General features: G+C 49.8%; 1 protein-coding gene across 3 annotated transcripts in view; it reads right to left on the bottom strand.

Moving 5' to 3' along the window:
* Positions 1 to 19,122, bottom strand: part of MAMLD1 (mastermind like domain containing 1) — a 118,462-nt gene extending 99,340 nt beyond the window's left edge. Inside the window, exon 1 of one of the 3 annotated variants that reach the window (XM_033413560.2) lies at positions 18,818 to 19,122. The gene's annotated coding sequence lies outside the window, so the exon portion shown is untranslated. The remainder of the gene's footprint in view (positions 1 to 18,817) is intronic. The other 2 variants (XM_049704995.1, XM_049704994.1) reach the window with 2 other exon arrangements.
* Between the last annotated feature and the right edge of the window lie 8,616 nt (positions 19,123 to 27,738).

Genomic DNA, 27,738 nt, shown 5'->3' with positions numbered 1-27,738 from the left:
GATTGCCCATACGGAAGATTCCAAAGACCTGACAAAATAACTCCTAGAACTAATACGCAAGCTCAGCAAGGTTGCAGGATATAAGATCCACAAACAAAAACCGATCACATTTTTATATTCTAACAACAAACATTTGGAAATGTTTGATTCCAAATTAAAAATTTTTTAATTAAAAACACAATACTCTACTGGCATAAGGATAGATGTATATAGATCAAAGAAATGAGGGCCAAGACCTAATCAAATGTATAAGCTTTTGCACAGCAAAGGAAACCATGAACAAAATGAAAAGACGATCTACAGACTGGGAAAAAATATTTTGCAAATGATGCAACCAACAAAGGGTTAATTTCCAAAATATACAGAAAGCTCATACAACTCAGTATCAAAAAAACAACCTAATCAAACAATGGGCAGAAGACCTTAATAGACATTTCTCCAAAGAAGACATACAGATGGCCAATAGACACATGAAAAGATGTTCAACATCACTAATTATTAGAGAAATGCAAATCAAAACTACAGTGAGGTATCACCTCACATCAGTCAGAATGGCCATCATCAAAAAGTCTACAAGTAATAAATGCTGGACAGGGTGTGGACAAAAGAGAACCCTCCTACACTGTTGGTGGGAATGTAAATTGGTGCAGCCACTGTGGAGAACAGAATGAAGGTTCCTTGAAAAACTAAAAACAGAGTTACCATATGATCTAGCAATCCCACTCGTGGGCATGTATTCGGAGAAAACTCTTAGTTCAAAAAGATACATGCAACCCAATGTTCACATCAGCACTATTCACAATAGCCAAGACATGGAAGCAACCTAAATGTCCACCTACAGATGGATAGATGTGGTATGCGTGTGTGTTTTTATATATATATATATATATATATATATATATATATATATATATATAATGGAATATTACTCAGCTATAAAAAAGAATGAAATATTGCCATTTGCAGCAACATGGACGGACCTAGAGATTATCATACTAAGTCAGGCAGAGAAAGACAAATATTCTATGATACCATTTATATGTAGAATCTAAAAAAAAAATGACACAAATCAACTTATTTACAAAACAGAAACAGACTCACAAGCATAGAAAACAAACTTATGGTTACCAAAGGGGAAAGGGGAGGGGGGGGATAAATTAGGAGTATGGGATTAACAGACACATACCACTATATATAAAATAGACAACAAAGATTTACTGTATAGCACAGGGAACTATATTCATTATCTTGTAATAACCTATAACCTGAAATAACACAATATTGTAAATCAACTATAGTTAAATTTAAAAATAGATAAAAGAAATGAGCGTCAAGAAATAAATCTTACATTTATGTTCAATTGATTTTTGACAGGAGTGCCGAGACAAAATAATAGTCTTTGCAATAAATGGTGCTGTGACAACTCGATATCCACGTGCAAAAGAATGATGTTCCACCCTTTTGTCACTCTACACAAATATTAACTCAAAATGGAAGACAGACCTAAATGTAATAACTAAAACTATCAAAGTCATAGAAGAAACGTAGGAGTAAATCTTTGTGATCTTGAATTAGGCAATAGTTTTTTTTTGGATATTGGCATGAAAAGCACAAGTGATAAAAGAAAAAATAGATAAATTAGACTACATCAAAATTAAAAGTTTTGTGCTACAAATAAAACCATCAAGAAAGTGGAAAAATGACTCAGAGAGTGGAAGAGAAGATTTGCAATTCGTATAACGTATAATAGTTATAGGTTTAGTATTCGGGATATATAAAGAACACTTAAAAATCAACAATAGAAAGACAAACACCCCAATTTTAAAATGAGCAAAGGATCTGAACAAATATTTCTCCAAAGAAGGTATACAAATGGTCAATAAACACATGAACAGTGGACTGACATCAGTGGCTATAATGCAAAAGACAGGAAATTACAAGTGTTGGTGAGGATGTGGAAAAATTGAAACCCTTATATATTGTTGGTGAGATTGTAAAATGGTACAACTACTTTGCAAAACAGTCTGGCAGTTCCTCAAAATGTTAAACATAGTACCGCCATATGATCCAGAAATTCCACTCCTAGGTATCTACACAAGAGAAATGAAAGCTATCCCTACACAAAAAATTGTACACGGATGTTCATAGCACCTTCAATCCACATTTCAGTCAACTGACGAATGATACAATGGATTATTTGGCAATGAAAAAGGATGACGTAGTAATCCATGCTAAAACATGGGTGAAACTTGAAAATATTATGGTAAGGGAACGAAATCAGCCACAAAAGGCTGCCTGCTGTATGGCTCCATTTATAGGAATGTATAGAAAAGTCAGACCCATAGACACCTGAAACAGATCACTGGTTGCTAAGGGCTGAGGGTGAGGAGAAATGGGGAATGGCTGCTAATGGGATGTGGTTTCTTTTGGGGGTAACTAAAATGTTCTGAAGTTAGGTGATGGTGATGGTTGCACAACTCTGAATATACTACAAAGCACTGAATTGAACACTTTAAATGAACTTTGTGGTATGTGAACTATATCAATAAAGCTGTGTTCAAAAAACACAATACCATTTACAATTGCTCCAAAGAAAATGCAAAGTAAATCTAAGAAAATGTGCACAGAATCTGTATCCAGAATACTACAAACTGCTTATGAAAGAAATGAAGATCGAAATAATGAAGAGACACACTGAGTTTATTGATTAGAAGACTCAACATAGTAAATATTTCAATTGCCCTCAAATTGATCTACGATGTTAATGCAATTCCCATAAAAATCTCAGCAAGATTTTTTTTTTTTTTGTAGCCAAGACAAGCTTATTCTAAAACTTATACAGAAGGGTTCAGGTCCCAGAATAAAACAATTTTGAAAAACAAGAATAAAATAGGAGTCACTGTACCTGATATCGATGTTTATTACATAAAAAACAATCAAGAGTGTGTGATATTGGCAGAAGAATAGGCACATAGATTAATGGAGCAGAAATAGACCCACGCAGATGTGCCCCATTAATTTTTGACAAAGATGCAAAAGTAATTCAATAGAGGCACAGCCTTTTCAACAAATGGTGTTGGAGCAACTGGCCATCCATGGGCAAAAAAAAATGAACCTCAATCTAAATCTCACACCTTATACAAAAATTAACTTGAAATAGATCACAATCTTAAATGTAAAATGTACGGCTATAAAACTTTTTCAAAAATGAGAAAATCTTGGTGACGTAGGGCTTTATGAAGAATTCTTAGACTCCACAACAAAGAACCTGTTAAAAGAATGAAAGGGCAAGCTACAGACTGGAAGAAAATATTTTCAAATAACATATCAGACAATGAACAAGTATGTAAAAAAAATAAAAAGATGTTCCAAGTCACTCATAATTAGAAAAATGCTAATTAAAATTACTGAGATACCATTTCTCACCTAACAGATTTACAAAAAATTAAAAAGTATAGCAAACATTTTGTTGGCGAAGCTTTAGGGGAAAAGGCACTCTCACGCATTGCTGGTAGGAATACAAATTGATACAACCTTTCAGAAGGGGAATTAGGCAGTACCTAAGAAAACTACCTACGTGTTTACTTTTTGACACACAAATGTCACTTCTAGGAATCCACCCTGAAGATGCACCTCCAACAAAATGAAAAATACATCTGCATGCGGTTGCCTTACGGCATTGCTTATAATCGCTAAATACTGGAAACAACATACATGCTCAAACATAGGAGGGTGGTCGAATTAGCTATAGTCCATCAACACGATGCCAAACTATGCAGCTGTAATAAATGCATGAGGAAGATCTCTATGAATTGATACAGAGTGATTGCTAGGACATACTGTCACTTTAAGCAAAGCCCAAAAGAGTATCTATAGTACACTACTACCTTCATGTAAGAATGAAAGGGGTAGAGGAGAATACACAGATACCTGCTCATCTGTGCAAAAAGAAGCCCAGGAAAAAGAATCAGGTTGGTTACTTAGAGGGCACGAATGGAAGGCACAGTTTTAACCTTTGGAATTACGTTATTTCACATGCTAAAATAATTGAAATGAACAAAGATGGGGAAATAAAAATCCTCAGAGGAATCGAAACAGAAACAGGTGAACTGAACCATATTCAAATGAGCACATGGGGGCAAGTGGCGGGGGATGAAGAAGTAGCCCAGGTGATTTGGTAACAGTCTTCGGGCAACACACCCTTAAGCTAAACACAGTTTAGTTAGTAGGCTTCTTTCCATAGACTTATGGATTAGCAACTCTGAAACTCCTTTCTGTGTATTCTAGAATTCAGTAAGTAAGGAAATCTATTAGGGATAATAGCTGAGAGATTTCTGTCATGGAAGGGTTTACAAATATGGAAAGGGGAAAGACAGAACAAACTCTGGTGTTGGACTGGAATTTTGAGGTAACAGTGTGAACTCATGGTTTATAGATAGGTAGGTAAGTGATAGATTACCACAATAATAAAAATGAATAAAATAATAAAATAAAATGAAATATTGATGGAGATAATTAATTACTTAATTTCCTAGCTTTGTGGACTGAGACGGTCTACTAGCAATAGCACTCCTGTAGAAGTGAGCACACATTTAGTTCCCACACTTTGATTTCTAAATACTATTCTCCACCAAAAGAAACTAAGGCTCCTTGGAAAAATGGCTGATTTTTAGGGCTGGAGCAGAAAATGTACGGATGAGCCTGGAGCATCTTGTTGTGCCAGAAATTAAGGCCATGCTCAAAGAATGATTAGGGACATGTCAAAAAGACCTAAGAGCCAACATAAAGGGGTTCCCACTGGCCAAACCTGGGACAATTTGAACATCAAAATAAATAACAATAGTCAAGGATTATAACTCACTGAATAAAAAATCATAATCCATGAGTTCACCTGATATAAATAAAGACAGGAGTAAATAAATGATGGCGGAAAGAACACTCTCTTCCAGTAGAAAGCCAAATATAGAAGGGATAATGGAATTAGAAATTCATTATTTGGCAACCAGAATGATAAACTTGCCTCAGGCAAGGATCATTGATGGATGTTAAGCTAGGGAGTGAAACTTTGCAGAGTAACAATTTATCGACATATTTTCAAAATATATTCCCATAAGATCCTTATTAATTACCAAGGAAAAAATAGTAATTTGATTGTGGAGAAACATGGCCAACGACCGCATTAAGCAAGTGCAGAACGTGAATGTAATCATGAGGAAACATCAGACAAACCCCAAATAAGGGACATTCTGCAAAATGACTGGCCTGTACTCTTCACAAATATCAATGACACAAAGATAAACTGAAGAACTGTCCCAGTTTAAAGGAGATGTAAGAGACATAATGACCGAATGCACCGTATAATCCTGAATTTTCTTTTGTGATAAAGGACATTATTGGAACAATCACTAATATCCGAAGAAGGTCTTTAGATTAGACTGGTACCAATGTTAGCGTCCTGATTTTGATCAACGTTCTGTGCTTATGCAAGATAATGTCTTATTCTTAGGAAATATACATTCAAGTGTTTTGAGATAAAAGTGCATTGTGTCTGCAATGTATTATCACACAATTTAGAAAAAGAAATGTATGTGCGCGTGTGTGTGTGTGTGTGTGTGTGTGTGCGCGTGCACGTGTGTGTGTGTAGGGGGGAGTAGATAAACAGAGAAAATGTGGTAAAATGTTAATATTTGTGGAATTGAGTAGAAAGATATTCAGAAATTATTTGAACTCATCTAGAAAAATGGTACAGATCAACCGGTATGCAAGGCAGAAATAGAGACACAGATGTAGAGAACAAATTTATGGACACCAAGGTGGGGGAAGCAGGGGTGTGGGTGGTGGTGGTGGGATGAATTGGGAGATTGGGGTTGACATATATACACTAATATGTATAAAGTAGATAACTAATAAGAACCTGCTGTATAAAAAAATAAAATTCAAAAAATAAGAAAAAAGAAATTATTTGTATTATTCTTACAGCTTTTCTTTTTCGTTGTTGTTTTTTAAAATTAATTAATTAATTAATTTTTGGCTGCATTGGGTCTTCGCTGCTGCGCACAGGCTTTCTCTAGTTGCAGTGAGTGGGGGCTACTCTTCGTTGCAGTGCATGGGCTTCTCATTGTGGTGGCTTCTCTTGTTGCGGAGCACGGGCTCTAGGTGCATGGGCTTCAGTAGTTGTGGCACGTGGGTTTCAGTAGTTGTGGCGCGGGGGCTTAGTTGCTCTGCGGCATGTGGGATCTTCCCAGACCAGGGCTCCAACCCGTGTCCCCTGCATTGGCAGGTGGATTCTTAACCACTGTGCCACCAGGGAAGTCCCAACTTTTCTTGAAGTCTGAATTTATGTCAAGCTAAAACTTAAATTTAAGAAGCTTAGAAGTGATCAATTAACCCACCAGAGAGATAGTGTAGACTAGAGGCCGGAGGGCCAACCGTTAGAAAATATTCACAGTTGATGCATGGGTTTACAAGAGGCAACGGGACAGGAGTATCAGGTACACACAGGCATTCCGGGAATGCTAACTGATGTTTTGATAAATTTCAAGTCAAAACTGGAGCCTCTTCCCAACAAACGACCTGTCTCCAATGACCCTCAAACCCGGCTTAGTGTGGCGGACACCAGCTGGTCCACTGAACTCCCTCTAGGTCCGCATTCAGAACCCAGACCACGAGGCAGAAAAACTGAGAATCAGAGGGCTCCTTTCCAGTAGAGCCAATTTGGAGAATGGATGGATGGATGGATGGGTGGATGGATGGATGGACAGTAGACATATGAGACTTAAGATATAAAAGGCTACTAAATACCCATGGTGAAAAAACTTATGTAAGTTAATGATGACTAGCAATATTATCTGTTTTAAATAATTTCAGCCCAGTCAGCAAAGAAAGCACTCTATAAAGTACAGTTCATCAGTGACCTGCTAAAATGAGAACGTTTAACTTGAATAGTCTAGTTGTGTGCTTTCCACTATGGTAGCCACTGGCCACATGTGGCTACTGAGCGCTTGCAATGTGGTTAGTCTGAACTGAGATGTGCCGTAAGTGCAAACCATACACTGGAATGTGAGGACTTAGCATCATAAAACAAAAACTGTGTACAATATCTCAACATTTTTTGGACTGATTACATGCTGAAATCATAATTTTAGATAGATTGGGTTAAATAAAACATATTGTTCAAGTTAATTTCATGTTTCTTTTTTACTTTTTTAATGTGGCCACTAGAAAATTTAAAATTGTATATGTGTGGCTCGTACTTATGGCTTGCATTATATTTCTAGTGGGCAGAACTGGCCTAGTTGATAAATGGTTTTACAAATTTTTGCTCAGATCTTACCTTCGCTTCAAGGTCCTTGCTGGCCATCCTATTTAAAAGTGTACCCTTGAGGTAAAAGACTTATACTCTGAGAACTATAGAACATTGATAAATGAAATTGAAGATGATTCAAAGAAATTGAAAGATATCCTGTGCTCCTGGATTAGAAGAATTAACACTGTCAAAATGGCCAGACTACCCAAAGCAATCTACAGACTTAATGCCATCCCTATCAAATTACCCATGACATTTCTCACAGAACTGGAACACATAATCCTAAAATTTATACGAACTGCAAAAGACCCAGAATTGACAAAGCAATCATGAGGGAAAAGAACAAAGCTGGAAGCATAACCCTCCCAGACTTCAGACAATACTACAAAGCTACAGTAATCAAAACAGTGTGGTATTGGCACAAAAACAAACACATAGATCAATGGAACAGAATAGAGCCCAGAAATAAACCCACACACCTATGGTCAATTAATTTTAGACAAAGGAGGCAAGACTATGCAATGGAGAAAAGACAGTCTCTTCAGCAAGAGGTGTTGGGAAAGCTGGACAGCCGCATGTAAATCAATGAAGTTAGAACACACCCTCACACCATACACAAAAAGAAACTCTCAAAATAGCTTAAAAACTTAAATATAAGACATGACACCATAAAACTCCTAGAAGAGAACATAGGCAGAACACTCTCTGACGTAAATCGCAACAATATTTTTTTGAATCTGTCTCCTAGAGTAATGGAAATAAAAGCAAAAATAAATAAATGGGACCTAATTAAACTAAAAGTTTTTGCACAGCAAACTACAAACAAAATGAATTGGAATGGGAGAAAATATTTGCAAGCAATGTGACCAACAAGGGATTAATCTCCAAAATATACAAACAGCTCATACAGCTCAGTATCAAAAAAAAAAAACCCAATCAAAAAATGGACAGAAGACCTAAATAGACATCTCTCCAAAGAAGACACACAGATGGCAAACAGGCACATGAAAACATGCTCACTATTGCTAATTACTGGAGAAATGCAAGTCAAGAGTACAATGGGGTATCACCTCACACCGGCTAGAATGGCCATGATCAAAAAATCTACAAATAATAAATGCTGGAGAAGGTGTGGAGAAAAGGGAACCCTCCTACACTGTTGGTGGGAATGTAAATTGGTGTAGCCACTATGGAGAACAGTATGGAGGTTCCTTAAAAAACTACAAATAGAACTACCATATGACCCAGCAATCCCACTCCTGGGAATATGTCCAGAAAAGACAAGAACTCTAATTTGAAAAGATACATGCACCCCAATGTTCACAGCAGCACTGTTTACAATAGCCAAGACATGGAAAGAACCTAAGTGCCCACTGACAGATGAATAAATAAAGATGTGGTATATATACACAATGGAATATTACTCAGCCGTTAAGAAAAGAATGAAATATTGCCATTTGCAGCAACATGTGTGGACCTAGAGCTTATCATACTAAATAAGTCAGACAGAAAGACAAATATCGTGTGATATCACTTATATGTGGAATCTAGAAAAATGATACAGATGAACTTATTTGCAAAGCAGAAACAGACTCACAGACATAGAAAACAAACTTAATGGTTACCAAATGGGAAAAGGGTGGGGGAAGGATAAGTTAGGAGTATGGGATTAGCAGATAAACTAACATATATAAAATAGACAAGCAACAAGTTTCTACTGTATAGCACAGACAACTATCTTCAATATCTTGTAATAAACTACAGTGGAAAAGCCTCTGAAAAAGAATAGTTGCTGTACACCAGAAACTAACACAACATTGTAAATCAACTATACTTTAATAGAAAAAAAAATAAAGTACCTCCTAAGGAGAAAAAAAAAAAGTGCACCCTTACGTGACGTCCCCCAACTCCCTTCCCTGATTTATTTTGCTTCAAGACACATTGCCTCAAACATACTATAGTTTTTACTTATTAATCTTGCCTATTGTTTGTCTCCCCCACTAGACTATCATCCACGAGGGTTTTTTCTGTTTTGTTCACTCTTGTATCCATGACACATCATTAATTGGCATAAGTTCTTTCACCTTGGGTATGTTTTTTCAATTAATTTATTTATTTGTTTTTATTTTTGGCTGCGTTGGGTCTTCGCTGCTGTGCACGGGCCTTCTCTAGTTGCAGCGAGCAGTGCACGGGCTTCTCATTGTCGTGGCCTCTCCCGCCGCAGAGCACGGGCTCCACGCGCACAGGCTTCAGCTGTTGGTCAAAGGCTGGTCGTAATGTCAAAGAAGGGACAAAAGGACTGTTCACCTCAAAAGAGACCTGCCTTTCTTTTGTTTAATTTCACAGGCCAAATGGTAAGTCAGCAACCCAAGAGCGTGGCCAAGCTTGCCGTCTGCAAGACGGTCTCTCCAACACCGTCTAGTTGGAATCTCCCACGATGCCATTGCACTGGGCGGGGCCAGCCTTCTCATATTTCACGGACTTGATTAAAATCCCGCAGCTGGTCAACAGGCACCAATGGTAAAGCGCACTGTTCTTCCCACCACAGCATAGCGTTTCTGCCCGTGTGGTAACCAGCGGTGACCCCGCAATCTGGCACAGCCCAAGGCACCATGCTGAGGTGTTCTTAACCTGTCTCGAAGGATCCCTGAGGGAACCATGAATGGGCTTCTAGAAGGATCTATGAGCCCCTGCAATTAGACACAACTTTGCATATAATTCGCAAAGAAGTCCGTGACCCACAAAAGGCACAGAGCTGCCCCTGCTCCAGAGAGACAGGAATCAGGAGACCAGCTAAGGTCGGCTTCCCTGAAACCAAGCTCAGAAGAGGCTTGGCAGCCAGGTGAGCCTGGCCGTGTTCCAATCTCATGGACAGAACCAGCTTTACGTGGGCATGATGCCACTTGGGGAGGGGGGGCCCAGAGGCCCTCCCTAACCCTTGAACCCCTCCTACCCGAGCACTGAAGAGCACATGCTCTCCAAGGCATGGCAAACCCTTACTTACCATAATTCAAGTCAGAGGTTCCAGATTCTCCCAAGTAAGGGAGTCACATTAAGACACACAGGGCTGAGGATGGTGCCTTTGCAGCTAAGGGCGAGGGGACAGGTCTAGGACCCAGGAAGGGAAAAATGGGGGGACTGAACCCAAACGAGTTTGCTCAGAATTTTGCAGAGGGCCAACCCCAAGGCATGACTGAAAAGGCCAGGCAGCCTGTCCTCAGCCATGGGGGTAACAAGGGCTGCAGACCTAGCCCTTTCTATCTGGGTCCCGCCTTGCAGAAAGGATGGGCTGCGGATACTAAGAGAAACAATGTCAGCATCTTGTTCTCGACTCCTGGGACAAAACGTGCTCGAAAAGGCAAAGTGCCTCTCCTTTGTGGGAGGAAACGAAGAGCAATCATGCTTCTGGGCTCCTGAGATAGGGGTGCGTGTGCGAGAGTGTACGAGTCTGGCTCTCCACGACTGCCGGGCCGGGAGGCAAAGCCCCACAACTGGCTCACCAGCTCGGCACTCTCATCCCACAAGTCTATTTCCGTGCACTTGGAAAGAGAAAGCAAAGGATGCCGCGAAGGCCTCCTGCCCCGGCTCTGAGAAGCCAGACTTTCCAGCCACCCCGGGGTGGGAAACGGGCCTCTGACTGCCACAGTCGCTGCCGCTGTTTGGGGAAGGCTGCTGCTCCGGCGGGGGTGGGGCACCGGGAGGAGGAGGGAGAACAGCCTGCTTGGAGAATCCCTGTAGCTTAATCTTGCAATTTCCCTGTCGCTGCGCTCTGAACGGGTTCTGCCTAGGGAGCAGGCCCTCGGGAGGCTCCAATTTGATAATGGCCTCACCTCTACTGAGGGTCCAGACCTCGCCACCTTGCCCTATTAGCGGGCAGGAAGCGCTTCCAGGCTGGCCTCCAGTGCAGGGCATTAGTCACGCTCCAAAGGCAACACACGGGCCACGTGTCGGGAGTACTGGCTGCCCCAGTGGGATTGACGTGGCGACACTCTCCCATATTTTCAGGGCTCGTTTTGAGGGCTGCGAGGACCACGATAATAATATACAATCATACCATATAACCATAATACTCTGTACCCCATCGCTGGGGGGTCACTAGAAACAACCAGATCGTTCACTTTCATTCGAATGTCAGCACCATTATTTTAACACGAAGTGTGTCCGATTTGACTCCGTATCCCCCCCAGACGAATTGGAGAGCGGCGGCGAAAGGAAATGGCATACTTCTTTGAGCTTTTGTTACAACATGTTTGTGCAGCAAACTGCGAAGAAAATGTAGTAATTAGAGGTTAAATTAATCCTTGACAGACAAGCGGCTTAGAAACTCCCTCCGCCCCAAACCCAGCATAACGCACGCCAGTCTTTGAGAATTAGACACGCAAAGCGTGTGACGCCGGCAACTGCACCGAAACTACTCTCCCACTTAAAATTCCGAGGTCGGCGCTGCAACTTCCAGAGACAGATCTTGACACTGAGATCTCATTAAGAGCAAAGCCCAAACAACCGTCGCCACTGCCAACAAAGCCCACCCAGCCGAGCCCTCCAAGGGCCTGGCGGCCCAGCTCTCTGTCAGCAACTTGAAAACGAGACGTGACACACGCCTTTCGGAGGCACCAAAGCCTGGGCCCCAGTCTGATCCTTCATTTACAACCTCCGATTTCAACTGGTTCTAAGCTTTGGCTTCTGATGCCAGCATGCCCCTCCGCCATCCTAACGATGCTAAGCAAAGCACACACTGATCCAGGGCAAATCCCGTTACCCCACAATTAAACCTGGTCCTTCTCCACGCACTGCATCTCCTGTCATATCTGCTCTTCCTCAAAAAGGGAAGCCCGCGTGCCCACAGCATGGGCGCCAGGTGGGCATTCCGGACCCAAGTACTTGACTGAGAGCAGGAGACCGGAGTTCTGTCTCCTTAGGGCTCCCCTCACTGTGTCTCCTCAGGAAAGTCGGGCCCCCTCTCTGGGCCCTACTTTTTCTCTTGTAAAGTCACAGGGCTTTACTCCTGCAGCTTGAAAATTCTTTCAGCATCTGAGTATGTAGGTGCCTTGGTTCGTCTATGCCCACTCTGTGCAGGAACTCGGGTCAGCTGGCTACTGGGCCCGCGAAAAGGAAGTCAAAGCTGGATCCTCTCCCCTCGCCCTCCATGTCACATGGGGGTTTCAGGTTCAAACGCTGGGCAAAACAGAAAAGCACTGTTAAGGATGGGGGAGGGGGACTCGGGACAACTGGACAGAGGACCTGAGATTGTCCCAATCATTCAGGGTGACCTGACTTGGTTTTTGTCCTGTCTCCAGTTCCCAAAGGCCCACACTTGCCCTCCAAAGAGGGGAGGCACCAGCCGGGGCCACCAGGCCCTTCTGACGCAGATGCCATTCACTATCTCAGGCCCCGCGGCGTCCAGTGGCTTCTTCTAGAATCAGCAGAACTGTGTCCCTGTGGCCTCGAGTCCAGGTATTTCCACAGGTGGAGGAAAGGGGGAAGCACGTGATGAAATCCCACGATCGGCCCCATCCTCCTCTGGGCCTCATGGAACAACCCTCAGCCTTAAGAAAGTGGCATTTCCCAAACCGCACTTGATGGTTATTTACTGGGCAGAGCCAGCAGCAGGGCACACCGGGAGGGGAAGTGGCTGGGACCCCACTTCGAGGCTGGGACTGGGCTGTATGTAAAGGGGCACTGTGTGCGCCAGGGTCAGAGGGCAGCCGGGGCGGGACTTAAGCCCTGTCTCTGGAAGCCTTCACTCTGCAGAGCCCACAGTCAGCAAAGCCCCTCGCTATGCCTCACTCCGGGGGAGCTTTCTGGGCTGTGACAAATCTGATTGCTTTGGAAATCATGAAGAGGTCAGATTTTAGGTGGGGGGACTTGAGGCCCTAAGGAAACTGGAGAGGTTCTGTGAATGGGGAGAAGAAAGCAAGCAATGGGGTGGGGGAGGGAGGGAACCCAACTCTTTTTGCTTCCATCCTCTCCCCCTGCAGAAAATGCTCCTGGGGCTTCAGTCGCCCAGGCTGGTCATTTGTGACCAGGACCCCACTGGGACTGTGCAACGAACTCCTCCCAGGTAAACAGTGTTAACACAAGCCACGCCCCTCATCCCCACAGTGACCCGCCCCTGACTCGCTGCCCGAGGGCTCCCCGCTGTTCCTCCTTTGCTACATTTGCAGATGAAATGATGACACAGTGATGACAGAAACAAGTAATAAACACTGCCATAAAACCCCGTCAGGTTCACACAGATTTATGAAGTTTCTCTCTCAAAGTCTGGAAGATGTTTCAGGACTCAATGTCTGAAAAATCAGATTGTTCCAACTGAGCTTCGTGACGCTCCTTTCCTGCCGTACAGTTGACTGCTGCTGCCTAGGTTACGTCGGTGGCTGGCGTTGTGAGAGGTGTATGATGGGAATTGGTTTATTGTGCTGATCCATAGTAACTGACTCCTGTTCCCCCATCGTTTATCTCCCTCCCCAGCACATCTGGGTCGGTCTATTCACACTCTCAGCATTCTATCTGCTCCAACAAACACTCAGCCTCTTCTGCTTGGATAAGGAGATTTTTTAGTTACATTCATTATATGTGTATCAACATTTATGGCAGCAAGATAATTGCTAAAGAGCTCAGAGGATAAAAGGTCCTCCTTCATAATGTCTACCCCCCCCCATCCGTTAAAAAAAAAATCAATATTAACATGAAGCAGGACAGTGGCAGATCCTTGCATGGCTGCTGCGTCCTCCAGGTTGGTAATGTGATTTTTAAAAAATACCCAGGTGGTCTAGGAAGAAAAGGTTCAGCAGTGAGTTCAGAGCCCATATACTCCAGTGGGGCACATGTGTGGAGAGGGAAGGCCTTTTTGTCCTTGAAACCTTTGCTGAATAACTGCAAAGCAGCAAATCTGTTCTATATTAGATGAGTCCTTTGGAAACATGCCAGTCTAATTTCAGAGAGTTTGGATCTCTTTATCTGGAAACCAACCCAATGATGAGAAGGCCTGCTGTCAGTAGGTCCTGAGACCACGGGATTAAGGGTACCGGACAGGAAGCCCTCAGGGTCGCTTCCCAGCCTCCACCATCCAGGCTTCTGGGTTAGATGTTCACATGGGTGAAAGATACAGAGAGGGAACAATTTCGACTTCCATGTTGTTTGGATTGACCTTCTGTCCTTTTTTCCTCCTCCCTCTTCTCGCTGCCCCTCAAAATCTCAGTCCCATTTCTTTATCTATCTAGCTGCTATCCCCGACAGCATTTCAGTTTCCCAGAAAATGACTATTTCATTCACAAATCACAGTATGTCAGAGCTGGAAGGGACTCGGACTCCGAGGTCGTGGTGGTAGAGGGACAAGGAGGGAGGACTGACTTGCCCAAGACCACTGTGCTAATTAGTTGGGAGACTGTTCTAGAACACAAGTTTCCCAGCTCCTAGGCTAATTATCTCTCCGATGCAGCGCTGCAGAAAGAAAAAATCAGAATCGTAAAAAAGTTTACTGCAGATAGGAAGCCCCCTTAAAGGAGGAGAGTGGTTCTACCGTCAGAAGGACCACTTGCCTAAGGTCAGTTTCTGCCCATTTCAGAAGCCTAAACAGACAGCAGTTGATTTCCTAGGGCTGATCTATTAACAGGTGCATTTTAAGCCTTTGGGTGATCCACTTAAAAGGGAAAAAATGATATTAAATGTGCTGGCTAAGCTTGACAAAATCCCTTTCCTTAGTGAAAAGAATCAACAACAGTAAATCTCCTACCTTAAGATGCAGTGAATGTATGGCCCCGCTCCCACCCAAGCAACAGGCTATTTTCTGGTTGAGTTTAAAAATTCAGTGACGTTCCTGTTTCAACCCACACATCTGTGTCACTGTCAGCGTCAGTGGCAGGAAAACAGACGAAGTCACCCTTTGCTAATGATTTCCTAACATGGAATTTCCTCGTATCTCCTCAAGCCTTTCTTCTTCCAATGCCAAACTGTTTCCCCCCCCTTCTCAAACACACTGTACTGAAGGAAAACTGAAAATGGTCACAGCCGGAAGAGGATGATTTTTAAGCAGATCTTATAAGGAAGAGCTGCAGCTCTTTGTGATATTTTTAAGGGGTGGGGAGAGAACTGCTAGTTTTTCTAAAGCCAGTACCAACAAAACAGAGACTTCCTCCTGGGCATCTGGGAATCTCTCAGCCTGGCTCTCTTTCCCCTTTCCCACCTCCTTCCCAGGTTCCACTTTGGGCAACGTTAGTACATCAGTGTGGAAGGAAACACACTCAAACGCTGGAGGCACGAGTGGGGTGAGGCCAAGGCAGCCCTCAGGGCAGGGGACCAGCTTTGCAGAACTACCAAAGCACAAAGCAATATAGGAGCCCATCACGTTTCTCCTCTGGAGAATATCCTATTTAATATGCAAACTGGTCATCAAGAGCAAAGAGGGCTGTTACTTTAAGGGGAAGAAGCTGATTAGCTGCTCTGGCTGGCAGCAAACAGCTGGTCTGTCCGGCAGGTTCAAGGCCATTTCAGCTTCTCTCTTATGGAGGAACCATATGTTCCATCTCACACATCAGCAGCTTTATTTTCCAATGATCGTGTTCCAGAAGGGAAGCACAAAGGGGGAGGAGAAGGTAGAGCCCACAGTTTACCCTTTGAGTACTTTCTTGTGGTTTTAGATGCAGTTGGGATGTGTGTGTTTCGAGGGTGGGGGGGAGTTAACGCTTCCTTCTGTTCCAAAGACCAGAGAACAAATGTTCGACCAGCACTTACGAATACCCTCCAGAGATCGGAGGAGAGCGGAGCAGGGGAAAGATATGTGAAAAGGCACACACACTGTGTCGCCGGGAGATTAAATGGGAAGAGGGGGTGGAGCTGGCGAGAGACCGGGAGGAATTTGACTTCGCTCAGGAGACCTACCAGTCGAGTTTGGGCCCCGCCCACTTCTCCTTATTTGTCAATTTTTCTTATTGTCAGTATTCCCCTTCCGAACAAACTTTACAAGTAGAGAGGCGGACCGGTCCGGGGGTCGGGGGCGGGGCCGGCCAGGCCGACAGGCTGGCTAAAGGTTACTCCAAACATTATGTTTAACATTCCTCCGCGCAAGTCCGAGTTCCCGCAAGTTTGGGGGGCAGGGCAGGTGTAAGGGATAGGGGCCGGCTGAATCCTCACTCCAGCTAGTGCCGGGAACCCGTGGGTCCCGGACACCCCCAAGTGCAGGGCCTTGGCTCCGTCAGAGGCGGTAGGCTGACGCACGTTCCGGAGGTGCATCCTCGTCCCTACCGCCTGCCCGAGCTACACGAACCTCGGAGGTGGCAGTTCCAACGCCCTCCCTCCGTGCAAACAAAGAGGCCCCGCGGAGCGTTTGAGCCCCTGTGTAGGGGGCTGGGGGTGGCAGGAGGGCGCGGGAGGAGGGAGGAGCGCAGCCGCGGGGTGGCGTTAGCCTCAGAGTCGCCGCCGTCGTCTCAGCCGTCGTCTTGGCCACCGGCAGGTGCGACAGCCGCCCTGAGTCTAGGCGGCGAGGGGCGCGGGCTGCAAAGCGAAACCGAGGAAAGAGCGCCCCCTATGCCCGCGCCCGGCGAGCGCAGCGGCGAGCGGCGTCTGCCCAACCCGCCGAGCGTGCGCCGCCTCTGGCCTCCGCGCCCGCCCGCTAGCCGAGCCGCCAGCCCAGCCGTCCGGGCCGCGGGGGCCCCGGGTGTCCACCGCCCGGCTGCCGGGCCCGCTGCAGGCGCCAGGAGCCGGGGGCTCCCCACGCCTTCTGGGGTTCCTGCGGAGGGGATTCGAGACCCAGCCTCCTCCCCACCGCCTACACTTGCCCTCCTGTCCCGGGCGGCTCGCCCCCGCCCCCTGCCTCTGCGTCCCTTTTCCCTTCCCTCTCTCCAGCCTCCAGGGAAACAAAGGGGCTTTTTATAAAGCGGATTGTCGGCGGCAGCAACGGCGGCGGGGGTGGGAGGGAGGGGGGAATCTATAAAGACAAGAAGAGGTGGAGTGGGGGAAGAAGCTGCGCGGCCTCCGGGAGCCCCGAGCGGCGGCGGCGGCGGCCGGGAAGCCCCAGCGGGAGCGAGGCCGACACCACCCGGCCCGTGGGCACCCGGGAGGCGGCCCACGCCTGCGGAGGGCTGGGCTGCCCCGCTGCGATGCTGCCCTCCGGCTTGCCGCAGCCTGGGAACGGGATCGCCCGGCCGCGGGGCCCGGGCCGGCGGGGGCGGCGCGATCCCCGCGGGGGTCTCCCCCGGGAGACTCGGGCCCTCTTCCCAACCAACTCTTTCGAAATTGCTCAGGCTCGGGGAGACTTTGCGTCTTTGTTCCAGCGCGGCCGCCTCTCGTACGCCCAGCTCGCTCGCCCTCACAATGTCCCGGAGCTGGCCTTGGTTGGCTACCCGCAAAGGGCACGTTCGCCGTGGGGACGGCGCCCTGGGGCCGGGGTGGGGGGGAGAATTCCTCCTGCTGCCAAAAAACGACAAGCCACCCCAGCAAGTGGAGTCGCTTCTCTCCACCTCCCTCAGCCATCCTGTGCTCCCGCCCGCGCACACACTCCCACCCACACTCGGGGTGTCCCGCTCGGCCGCACCCAGCTGCAGAAGCGCGGCGGGGCGAAGCCCCCGGCCCGAAGTGCGTCTGTTTGCTCAGGTTCCGACGACTTCAGGGCAGTTTTCTGCAAGCTAATCCTATTAGTGTCTGCTCAGTCCGAATTTAATCACGGATCAAAATCAGACCGTATGGCCAGCTTTCCAAGCGGCTTCGGACACGCTGCATCGGGACGGAGCCTGGCCGAGCCAACTGGCCGTGAAAAGTATTTGGCGGCGCTCCGGGGGGCTTCCCGCCCGCCCTCGCTGGCGCCGGGCGCCGGGCGCCGGGCTGTGCTGCCGCTCCGAGGCCTGGGAGCTCGGGGCGCGGGGGCGCTGGGAGCTCCGGGCAGGAGCCCAGTCGGGGCTGCCTCGAGCCGCCAGCTCTGCTCAGGGCTGCTCTCCAGAGAATTTGGCAGGGGAGGGAGCGAAAGGCGGCGGGCTCGGCGCGCGCACACTCCACACTCCCGCTCGGTGGCGGCAAACTGGGTACGGGTGGGGTTGGGGGAAATCCTGCGCCCAGTGCCCACTGCCGACTGGCCCGAGCTCTGGGAGCCGGTATGCGAAGGCAGCGTCGCCGGTGGCATCCGGGCTGCGAGCGGCCCGGGGTGCGCCGGGTCGGAGCGGGAGCCTCCCGGTAGCCCGGCGCGGCCGGGGGAGCCCTCGTGGCCCGCGCCCTTCTGCCTTCCCTTCTCGGTACTCGACTGCCCCTACCCGATTCCAGACGCCCGGCGGGCGCCGGGGTGCAGGCACAGGCCACAGTCCCGGGCGATGCGAGCTGCGCTGAGCTCGGCCCAGCCAGTCCGAGAAGGGGGCGACCACGCGCAGCGCCAGGTGGGCCGTGTGCTCGGAGCAAACTTCGGGGTCCCCCGGCTCTCAGTATCCCCGGGCCCCCGCTTCTCCGCGACGGGGACCACAAGTGCGGGCCACAAGTGCAGCCCGGCGCCCCCAGAGCAGTCGGACCTCCCGCGCCCGCCCTCAGCCTTACCGTGCTGCGGAGCTCCCGCGGCGGCGGCGGGGGCAGTGCCCGAGGGGCGGGCGGCCACCGGCGCGGGCAGTCTGGCCTCCGGCGCCCGCCGAGCGGCCCGGCCCGATTGCAGATCACCTCTGGCTAGCGGCCGGTGCCCCCGCGCCCGCCCGCCTCCGGCCGCTTCAGCTCGCAGCCAAGTTCATGCCGGCGGCGCTGCAGCGGCGGCCTCAATCTGCTCGCTCCATTCCCACCGCCCGGCTCCGCGCCGCGCGCCCGGAAGGTGGAGTTTCGGGGGTTTAAGTTACTGATAGGCATTTCTCACTGCTGTGTCACTCGGGGAGGAGGAGACACGCACGCCGCACACTCACACACCCTCACACTCGCGGCGACGAGCGGCTCTGGCCTTAAAGGGGAAGCCACGCCGCCCCGCCCGCGACCCCGCCGGCCCCGAGCCCCGAAACGCCGAGTTTCCAGGCCCGGAGGGGGCCGGGGTTAGCAGAAGCGCGGCGGCCGCCCGAGGGGCCTACCGGGCCCTCCGGCCACTCTTTGGAAGGGAAAGCGGCCGCAGGCTGGCTTCGCCGCGGTTGCCTCGTTTCTCCACTCAACTCGAGCCAGGGCAGCCGGGCAGCAGCGGGAGGGAAGGAAGGGGCACGCGCACACTCACCTCGGTGGCTCCGCACGCAGCGGGAGGCGGTCGGTGCCTTAGGTGGCAGGTGGCCCGCCTAGACGGTGCGCTGCTGGCGAGAGGCGACAGCACGGTGGCCGTGCGCCCCCGGGCACGAGCGGATGGAGCTCGCCCGAGGGCGGCAGGCGGAGCCCCGCGCGCTCGGGAAGCCGGCTCACGGCAGGTAGACTTCCCGCTTCTGGGCCGAGCGAGCTGGTGAGCGGCGCGCGCCCCTGACGGACGCGGAACGAGCAGGGAGAGCGGGAGAGCCAGCACTCACCGGCGACAGGGCCGGAGAGCGCTCCAGACGGACCGAGACCGAGGGAGACGAGAGACAGGGAGAGACCGAATCCCCGAGAGGCCCTGGCGAGAGAAAGAGAATGAGAGAGATGGCAGCTCCCCGAAGGACCCCCGATCGTCATCCGGACCGGGGTGTCAGCGTCAAGTAGCCAGTTCCATCCCCCCCTCCCCCTTTTCCCGTCCTCGGCAGAGACCGACCTCGAGCAGCGGCCCGGCCTCCTCCCCCTCGCCCCGGAAGGGTGCTCACCTTCCGCGGACGGCTGCGGGCAGAGGAGCGCCGGTCTCTCGGCCGCCGCGTCTGCCCGCTGGCTCCCGCCCAGACGGCCAAGGCGACCCGCTGTGACGGCAGTGGGGACCAGGGCTCTCAGGTGGCGACTGCCGAACTGCACCCGCCCCGCTCCTGGCCTAGCGGCCCCCCTCCGCCCGGCGGGCCCCCGCCCCCTCCTCCTCCTTGCATTCCTCCGCCCCCCGCCCCCGCCCAGGTGCGGACCCTGTCTGTGCCGCCCGCCGAGGAGCCCGGGCGCGCCAGCCAGTCTCCCGCCTCTCTGGCCTCGGGCCGGCGGAGCCCCCGCGGGAGCTGGGCCGGCCTGGCCTCTCGCAGCGCGGGGTTATCCCGGGGCAGACACCTGCGGCTTCTGCAGGAACACGGGTTCCTCGTGAGCTGCCCGGCGGCGAGCCGGAGCGCGCCGTCCTCCCTCTGCCCGGGCGCGGAGGCCGGTGGCTCCTCTTCCCGTCTCCCCGGGGGCTGGCTCGCGCCCCTCCTCCGGGGTCCCCAACCGGGCTGCGTTTCCTAACCTGCACTTCCCGGGCGGCGGCAGGGAGCGAGCTCAGTTCGCGGACGCCGCGTCCGGTCCGACAGCAGCAGCGCCGAGCGCAGCAGCCCCAGAGCGGGCTCTGGGCTCCCGCCTGCACCTCTGAGGAGCGACCTGTCACCAGCACATCTGGTCACACTCGGCCGAGCTGCGGGCCGGGAATAAAGGGGTGGGCCAACCGCCCACGCGGCCCCTCCTTCCCTCCACGCCCACGCCCTCGGCCCGCGGGAAGCGCGGGGCCCCCTCCCAGAACCGAGCGAAGTCCTTTCGTGGGCTGCGTAGGCGCGACGGAGCCGGGCGCTTGCCTCTGAGCGTTTGCCCAAGTTTCCTGACTGAGGAGCGGCGTCCGGGCCCCACCGCGGGGCACAGGTGTCGGACTCCTGCTCCGCGGCCCCGGTAGCGGGGCGAGCGCGGCCCAGCGGGCGCGGCGGGGGTCCGCGGCTCAGCGGGGCTGCTGGGTAGGAATCCACCTTGGCCGGGCCCAGCCGGGGCTGCCCTGGAGAAGGCCAGCGGCCAGGAGAGGGTATTGCTCTCCGGTGACTGAACTGATCACAGCCCTCACCTTCACTCCCGACAAGGCCGCGATGGAGTCCCCGTCCCCGGCCTGTTGGGCTACTGCGGGGAGGGGGGTGGTCATCCTAGAGCGAGTTCGTGTCGGCCGGCTTCCCGCGGGCCGAGGGCGAGTTCATGTCTTGAAGAGAATCGGATTAAACAAAACGGAACCAGGAATAACTGTGTCTATTACCGAGCATGGCCCAGTGCTTTTAAAATTTGATTCCCGCCCGCCTCAAAGTGCGGTGGAAAATGGGGATCTGTTCCCAGAAACCTTCACTCCACCCTCATGTCCCTTCCCGTCTGCTTCCCCAGCGGAGCGGGTGATGCCCACTCCCCCCGTGGGTCCTGGGAGCCTGTGAGATCACAGCTGCACCTGTGCCAGAGGATGAACGGCCCGTTTCGCACCACCACCTGGATGGCTGCCGGACATCTTGAGCCGCACGCAGCCTGAGCTGAGCTCCTGAACATTTCTGAAACCGGCTTCTCCCATGGCCTGCCACCCGAGTCCATGACGCTCCGTCCTGCAAATTGCCCAGGCTGAATTCCCTCATTTTTTTTTCTCTTTTGCTCACACCCCACATCCAGAGAAGCAGACAGTTCTGTTGTCTCCATCCTCAAGATGCATCCACACTCCCAGCCTTCTCCCCCGCCCCCCCCCCCACCCGTCCACTGCTACCCTCTGGGCTCAGCCATCAGCATCTCCTACCTGGATTATTCCAGTAGCCACCTAACAGGTTGCCATTTCCTACCTCCCTCATCCTCCCTCCCCACCCCAGTAAGGTCTCTGTTCTCTGAGCACCTGCAGCAGCTCCTCTGTAAACTAAAGTGCTTCTGGTGGCCTAGCAGACATGCCCCCATCCCCACACCTGGATGACATCATCATCCTTCTTGCCCTCGCTCTCACCCTGCTCCAGGCCTCCTGACTCTTCCTCAACACACCAGGCACATCCCTCCTTAGGGCCTTTGCACTGGCTGTTCCCTCTGTTGGAATGCACTTTCCCAGATATCCACTGGGCCAGCTCCCTCATTTCCTTTCATCTTGACACAACCGTCACCTGGCCAACCTATGTAACAATTCAAAGCCCCACACCCATCTCTGGCGCTTCCTCTCCCCTTCCCTGCTTTGTTTTCTCTTTAGTACTTAATGCTAGCTGACCTCCTCTATAGGTTAGATCCCAAGAGGGCCTCGATCAGTGTCTGTTTTGCTCACTGCTGTATTCCTAGCTCCTGGCACGGTACCTGGCAGGGAATATCTGCTCACTGAATGTTAGTAGAATTCTATTTTCCTGGAAGTTTTCAGGAAACTCTGGGGGCCACAGGATTGTACACATACGCTGGGGAAGGGGCCCATAGCTGTCATTACATTTTCAGGAGGTTCGTGGTGTCCTTAAGAAGGATGGAGGTCAGGCAAAGAGCTTTGCATTCACGTGATGAAACCAGTCTCAGGTCATGTCACCAAGGGGCACTGTGGCCCAGATGCGTTGGGATTCTTTCAGTTACTGTTGGAAACAGAGGTTCCCTTCTAGTTGTCACCTTGGGTATTCCAAGTTTGATGGAGAAATGGGAGAGGAGGCCAGAGACAGTGAGGGTGAGGGCTTTGTTCTCAGTGAGTAGACTGGCTGTGAGACCCTTTTGTCACTCCAAATGTGGACCGGGTCTGGCACTAACAGCTCCCTCCATGGATCAAGGTGTACCATGTACTTTACCCGCATGAGTCCATGTACCCATTGTGGTGTTAGCCATTGTCATCTCCGAGTTCTCGATGAGGAAATGGGAGGCTTGGAGAGGCTAAGGGGCATGTCCTGGGTCAAGCAGCTGGAGAGTGGCCGAGCAGTAAGCAACTGGGCCTCAAAGCTTGGGCTGCTTCCACAGCGGCTCCAGGCAAGGAAAGGAATCCCACAGGTTCTCCAGGGGCTGCCCTTCTCCTGGGGGAATCTCCTGGCCCTTTTGGTGCCCAGCTGCCAATCAAAGGCTTGGGCTTGGGCTATGGGGGTCCAGGAGCACCATGCCAAGGCCAGTGTGGGCCCTGCCTTTGGTCTGACCCAAACCTGGAGCTCAAGAGATATGAAAACAGTCAGCAGCCACCTGTCATTCATGGGCATAGTCCTGTGAACATACACGAAGTTTTCCCAAGTTTATGTGACCGATGTTGGGACCTTAACTGGGCAGCTTCTGGAATTCTGTGTGCGGCACAGGTAGGGGCCCATGGAGAACAGGCACGCTGAGTGCCAGTAAGAAACACACATCCAGTTGCACCGTTCATCGTTACACCCTTGTTCCAAAGCCTCCTGTGGCTCCCTACTGCCCACAGCTCTAAATCCCAACTCTTCAGCCTGGTGTTCCACAGGTGGCCCCAGCCTCCGTGTCCAGATTCATCTCCTGGTGTTTCCACACGTGCTTCTGGGCCTCCTGCCCGGCTGGACTGTTGATTGGACATCGAACAACTCTGGTTCTTCTGGCCTCTCTACCTTTGCTTATGTATTTCCCACGCCTAGAATGCCAGCTGTCCTGTCAAAATCCCACCTGACTTTCAGGGCTCATCTCAAAAGGCTCCTCCTCCGTGAAGCCTGGCCCAAGTTGCAGCAGGCACTGGTGCCCTCCCTCGCTCCGCCAGCCACGAGCCTGTCTGTACCTCTCTGACTCTGCAGGCCTTTGCCCTAAGCTCTTCCCGTTTCACTATTTTACCAGAGACGTTTGGGGTTCCCCCAAAGCTTCCCTGAAGAACTCACTGCTGACCCATGGCTGGGGCAAAGGGGGGTTCAGGGTGCCCTCCAAATGACGGAATCTGGACCCAGAGGGAAGAAGTGGGGTGATGCACGTTGCAGGGCTCGCCACAACACCTGACGTTTCCCACCCGTCTCCCAGCTGCTGCGCACGTGCAGAGGCTGTTGGCTGTGCCCACCTGGAGGTCACCCCTCCACCTGCTCCTCTGGCCTCTCCCCTGGCTCCTGGCCCCCTGCAGCTATGCGCCCCCCCCCCTTCCCACCATGCAGAGGCCACACCCCACAGCCCAGGCTCTGAGCCCTAGGCTCCTGGAGCATCCGCTCAGGGCTTCTTAACTCCTCCGCTGCATAGAGTCCTAAGCCTGATGACCAGTGTTTTCTGACCCCAGCAGACTGGAGGCCACAAGCAACAGGCACCTGGACAGACAAATGCCCGTGGGGAGTCCCAGGGTGGTGACTGGCCCACGCGGAGGAAGTACAACTTGACCTGGGAGGCTGTGCTGTAAGGATCTGCTATCTCCCAGCTGTATAAGCTTCTGAGCCTTGGGTGTCTGCTTTGTCAAATGGGGTCATAGTGGGACCTGCCTTACTGGGGTGCAGTCAGAGTTGCAACCCTCTCTGTACGGGACCACCCTTGGCAGGGCGCCTGGCCCATAGGATGTTTGTCCTCAGAGAAGAGGCTACTGTTATGTACCCCAAACACCCCCAAAGACAGGAGGCAGGTATTGAATGAAAGATGTTGACTTTCAGGTGAAACGTGTTAGGATGAAAGCCCAGGCCTGCACATGGGTCGGAACCCTGTATGACACTGGGCAAACGGTGAGTGTTTTGATATGTCTGGCAAAGGGTGATTCTGTGCCAGGTGAGGAGCCAGATTGGGGCACTTGCGGAGCACACGTGGCATTTTGCCCTGGGGGGGTGGACGAGAGCCACTGGGAAATCATTTTGAGTTGAAGTATTATTTCGAGTTGAATTATTTCTCTTCACCATGTTCTGAAACAATTTTAATTTTCTCAGGGACGATGGTGGCGGTAGGAATTTTTAAGACTCACAATGGAAACAAATGGGAAATTGTTAAAATATTGATTGTAATTTCCTGGTGACTTCACTGTTTAAAAAATAGGAACCTTTAAGAAAAAAGCCCTCATTAGCAAGCGAGCAGTTAATTAAAGGGCTGTAGAATGGCTTGCATTGATTTCATCATGAAACCAGAAAGCCGTGGCTACAAGTCAATTTTTCCTCTGCAGCTCCTTGCTTACCATAAATGCCACTTCCAGAATGCCACAGGTAATATCATCAAAGCATAGATAAGGACGGGAAATGGTTATTGAAACAGAGATGGAGAAATAATTTAGGGAATTAACGTAAATCCAGATGGCTGCCAGTTTTCCTCTTGCACCATACACACAACTGAAAGACATTGTCAGAGCTTTTATATAGAAAAAAGTATGCAGATGGCTTGCTAATTATTACTCTTTATGCAATGACATTTTTTTCCAATAGCACAGGCACGACTCGGGCCCCACATGGGAAGAGGCCCCATCCACTATTCTAGGACCCTTCAGACCATTTGCAATTTTGTCATTAGGAAAAAAACACACACACACAACAAAACCCAGGCCTGTGGCTGTCCTAGCAACCAGCTAGGCTACTGCTGCACCATCACTACAACCTTTCAGAAGGTTAATATGACGTAACACCAGGGAACCAGCCGGAGCCCAGCATCGAGCAGGCATGCTATCCAGGCAGACGTCAGCGGGGGTGGGGTGGGGGTGGGGGACAAAAAACGGACAACGTGTTCCCGCTGTTCTACGTTTGGAAACACGATCATCTTAACAATAAAAGCAGCCCAAACTCTGGGTACACCAGTCCCTGTGCTTCACATCGTGGGCTCAATGAAGCCTCATAAGAACTAATTTCAGAGTTGAGCAAACTGAGGCTCAGAGACGTTCAGCAACTTGTCTGAGATCACACAGCTACTCACCGGTGAAACCGAGATCCGAATGTCCTAGGTGGCCTGGGACCCAGCAGCCTCCACAAAATCCCATTAAGGCAAAGTTCACCAGGGGATTGGGAAGGAACACGCACTTCTTCGCATGTTACCAGCTCTGAGCCCGGCGCTTTGGCGCTTTGCTAGTTGGCTGGCTTGCGCCAGCTCGTGAGAAAGGACTGCTACATCTTTAGCGATTTTATGAACTTGTTGATGACTCTTGGTAGCTTGAAATTGGCCGTGGTGGGAGTAGCTACACCACAGAAATGGGCAAATGCCGCAAATCAGGGACACTTACCAACATTCCATTGCATGCGGGCATCAGAGCCAGACCGCCCGGTTCATATCCTGGGCCCACTGCTTACCGTGCGGCCTGGAGCAAGTTTCCTAGTCTGCAACGTGGAGATACCACAGCGCCTGTCTCATCGGCTTGTTGCAAGAGTTAAACATAATAATCCATGTGAAAGCACCTGGCGCAACAGAAGTGATGGGCTAGTGTTAGTTGTAAAAATAAGTGTACCGCAACTACTAATTATTACTATTATATTAGGCAGCCAACCACTTTCGTCTAGAGTCCAGCAACATGTCGTAAATGTTCTCCCTGCCTCTGGTCTCGCACACTCCAGTGCATCCTCCTCACAGTAGCTAGGGTAAATTTCTAGAACACACACTTTACCTCATTCCCCCCTTTTGCTCAAAATATTTCTATGGCTCCCTATTACCCTCAGGGAAAAGTCGCTGCCCCCAAATACCAAAATCTCGTAGTCTGCTCGGGCTGCCATAACAAAGTACCACGGTCTGGGGGCTTAAGCAACAGAAATGCATTAGCTACCAGTTCTGGAGGCCAGATGTCTGAGATCAAGGTGTGGGCAGGCTTGGTTCTTTCTGAAGGTTGTGAGGGAAGGCTTTGTTCCAGGCTTCTCTCCTTGGCTTGTAGATGGCTATCATCTCCCTGTGTCTCTACATTTCCTTCTTTCACTGCACGCCCTGTGTCTAAATTTCCCCATTTTTATAAGGACACGGGCAGTATCGGATTAGGGCCCCACCCTACAGCAGTATCACCTTGCGTTAACTTAATTAATTACATCTGCAGTGATCCTAGTTCCAAATAAAGTCACATTCTGAAGTACTGGCAGTTAGAACTCCAACATATGAATTTTTATGGGACACAATTCAACCCATCACAGTCTGCCCTCTGGCCCCCCACAAAGTTTGTGTCTTTCTCACATGAAAAATACATCCAACATCCCATGCCAACACCCGCAAAAGTCTTAACCCAATTCAGCATCAACTCTCAGTCCGAAATCTCATCCACGTGTCATCTAAATCAGGTATCGGTGAGACTCAGGGTATCGTTCATCCTGGGCCAAAATTCCTCTTCTCTTGTGAAACCAAGCAACAAGTTATCTGCTTCCAAGATGGGTGTAAAGGTTATTTTGTTTTTCCTTTGAATCCAGCTTTTTTTTCTTAGAAATATATTGGAGATATTTTTTCAAATTAATAGGTAAAGATCCATGTTAACATTTTTAATGTCTTCATAGTATTGCATTTCATGTGTCTTACCATTTATTTAACTTAACATATACTAATAAGTGTTCAAGTTGTTTTCAACCTTTGGCCATTACGAACAGGATGTATCTTTGAATTAAAATCTTCAATCACACACAAATATGAAAAATTTTATTTAGACTACTTCATGCTGTGAGTCACAAATACTACATAAATGCTCCAGTGGGTAATGGTACTTATTTTATAAACCTTTGAAACTGGAATTCCACTTGGCATTATATGTATGTTTCTCCGTTAGCTCAGAATATTTCATATTTCCCCTCACGTATTCCTTTGGAGGAGTTCAAAGGTGGTCACTTCTATCTACATTTGACATACTGACTTCC

Source organism: Orcinus orca, chromosome X (genome assembly GCF_937001465.1).
Source record: "Orcinus orca chromosome X, mOrcOrc1.1, whole genome shotgun sequence".
Classification (NCBI taxonomy): Eukaryota; Metazoa; Chordata; class Mammalia; order Artiodactyla; family Delphinidae; genus Orcinus; species Orcinus orca.
Note: the sequence above shows the minus strand (reverse complement) of the source record. Positions and strands in the feature narration are given on the sequence as shown.